The 3,025-nt window shown below is 36.3% G+C and overlaps 1 pseudogene; it reads left to right on the top strand.

Annotated features, from left to right (window-relative positions):
- Positions 1 to 1,091, top strand: part of LOC103610452 — a 12,045-nt pseudogene extending 10,954 nt beyond the window's left edge.
- Positions 1,092 to 3,025: the final 1,934 nt, after the last annotated feature.

Raw genomic sequence — 3,025 nt, 5'->3', positions numbered from 1 at the left:
TCACATATTCAAGAAGCTCAGCAAACCCTAAGCAGAATAAATACAAAAACAAAGAACAAACTAACAAAAACAACCAGACCTAGGCATACCAGAGTCAATTTTCTAAAACCAATGGAAAAAAAGAAATCCTTAAAACAGCCAGAGGAAGAAAACATTAAGTTCAGGGGGATAATAAGAACTATGGCTTTCTTGTTAAGAGTCATTATAGAAGTCAGAAGAAATGGAATGACATCTTTAAAGGAAAGGTGAAAGGAAAAAACTTGATAACTTAGGAATCTATGCCCCATGAAAATATTTTATAAAAATTAGGTTAAGAGAGAGCACATGAGAGAATTCTCTTGCTATTCTCGCCATGTGATTGCCTGCACCATCATGGGACTCTGTAGAGAGTTCCCACCAAGAAGGCCCTCACCAGATGTGCCTTCTGTACCATGGGCTTCCCAGCCTCCAAAACTTACTTTGGAAGTTTACTTTTTTATTTTCTGTGTAGAGCTGGCTTGTGGCTTTTGGACATATGAGCAGGAACTTACGGTTCCAGTACAGTGGTCAGAAATGGTCACTTTGAAATCCAGAATGACAAATGATGGCCTACCTAGATACTGTTGGCTTACTCATGCTTGGAGTTTTTTTTTCAGAGAGAGTTTAAGTGCTATGGAGTGGTGTATTTTGCTGACTGGTTGGAAATGACAGAGATGGACTAGCCTCCAGATTCCTGCTGTGTGAAGGAATTCCCAGGATGTTCCAAACAGGCCCACCGGGAAGATCTCAGTGACTTTTATCAAGAGGGTTCTGGGAAGAAAACGTATTCCTTTTTGAGAGGAACCAAACAACTGCAGGTGCTAAGGTTTCTGGGATTCTCTGCTGGAGTGACACAAATCCGGGCCATGATTCTTACCATAGCTCTGCTCTGGGCTCAGTTTTATGATAGAAGGGAGCCTGGGACAGACCAAATGATGCCTGTGAAGAATAACACCTCTCAGCATCTGTCATGTCACTTGGTAGAACTGTTGAAACCAAGCCTGTTGAGGATCTTTGAACACACATCCATGGCAAACAGCTTTAATACACATTTTGAGATGGAGAAGTTATAAAGAATGTCAAAGAAGGAAGCCACGAACTTGTTTTATCCAACTTGTGAATTTTTTGAGTACACACTTACCTGTTTCAGAAATTTGTATAAATAAAGATGTTGCCATAAAAGAAGGCCTAGGTGTATACTTTCTTACCCTTTAAAATGAAGAAGAAAAAGTTTTGTATTATAAGTCACCATCAGGACAATAATTGATGTCCTTTGTAATGCTGAGGACAGATCTAATACCCATTTTATAGCCTATGTAAGACTTTTACTGAACATAGTTATGTTTGAGGTGGCACAGTTGATCAGCATTTCTGCACCCATGTAAATGAGCCATGTGTAGTAGAATCGGAGCTACAGTAAAGACTGATATCCTTCTGCCATCTAGTGTATAAAATACCAATTAACTGCTAACATAGGAAGCTAGACAATACTAATGGCTTTTATTACTCGGTTATATATTCTTTAGAGGGAGACTAGATTATACATAAGAAAACTTTCAAGATTGGTGACTACCTAATGTGATTTTTGCTGGTTACTAAAATATTCTTACCACTTAAAAGAGCAAACGAACACATTGTCTTAAACTGATCAGGGATCTATGTGTGCATAAGCCTGCAGTAAGTCTGAATAATTGAGTAGATTTCAGCTCTTATAATGTTAAGGACAACGATTGTGAAAAAGATAAATTTGTCCCGTATAGCTCCATTATTTTTAGTCTTTCCTATTAATGGGGCTTTAAAATTCTGTCTTGAGTTTATATTACATACATGACTGTTAACTTAAATACTTAACCACTAATTTTGGAAATTACCAGTGTGATACATAGGAGTCATTATAATTCGGAATGTAGCCTGGTCTCTAGGAAGTATTAACAAGAACATATCCATAAGTTACTTGACTCAGCAAAGACTTCGATGTTATTTTTCTCCCAAACTAAGACTCTTTTTGACCCTAAACACTTTTTAGAAGAGCAATTTTTGCCTTCTCCAAACAAGAAGTAACAGTCTCCAAATCAATATAATTCTATGGAGAATAGTATTCTTTTTCTCCAGAAAAATGCTTGTGAGAATCATTAAAACAAATGGCAATTTAACTAGAGAGTATCTTTGCTTTATTTTACTGAGTAATAAATATTCTGTGGTGAATTACACAGACTAATACATTTTTTTACAAGGGTAAAATATATTTATTTGAAATGGGAAAAGTACATTTTACTGTATTTTGTGTATTATGTTTATTTTGCATAATATGGAAAGAAAAATTTTAAAGCGTCAATAAATATTTTCTTGAGAGTAATTTTTAGTCAAACAAAAGCTGAGAGACTTTGTTTCCAGCAGACTTGTGCTATGAGTCCCCACGGAAGGAGAATAATTCCAAATGCCAGCTTAAATCTGCAGGAAGGAAGGAAGCAGCTTGGAATGAATAAATAAGTGGGGGAAAATATAAAAGATCTTTAAAAAATTAAAAATATGTAGAAAACAGTATGGTGATTCCTAAAAAAATTAAAAATAAAATTACCATATGATCCAGCAATCTTACTTCTGGGTATATACCCAAAAGAATTGAAAGCAAGGACTTGGACAGATATTTTTACACCAATGTTCATAGCAGCAGCATTCACAATAGCCAAGAGGTGGAAACGACACACGTGTCCATCAACAGATGAACGGATAAACAAATGTGGTATATGCATACGTTGGAACATTATTCAGCCTTAAAAAAGAACATTCTGATACATGCTACAACACTGATGAAACTTAAAGATATTACGCTAAGTGAAATAAACCAGACACAAAAGCAAACATATTGTGTGATTCCACTTATGCAAGGTACCTACAGTGGTCAAATTCATAGAGGCAAAGTAGAGTGGTGGTTGCCAGGGGGCTAGGGGGAGGGGAAATGGGGAGTTATTGTTTGGCAGGTGCAGAATTTCAGTTTGGGAAGATG

The sequence above is a fragment of the Galeopterus variegatus genome, unplaced genomic scaffold, assembly GCF_000696425.1.
Source record: "Galeopterus variegatus unplaced genomic scaffold, G_variegatus-3.0.2 Scaffold164, whole genome shotgun sequence".
Lineage (NCBI taxonomy): Eukaryota > Metazoa > Chordata > Mammalia > Dermoptera > Cynocephalidae > Galeopterus > Galeopterus variegatus.
The sequence above is the reverse complement of the archived record's forward strand: the minus strand, read 5'-3'. Positions and strand labels throughout refer to the sequence as shown.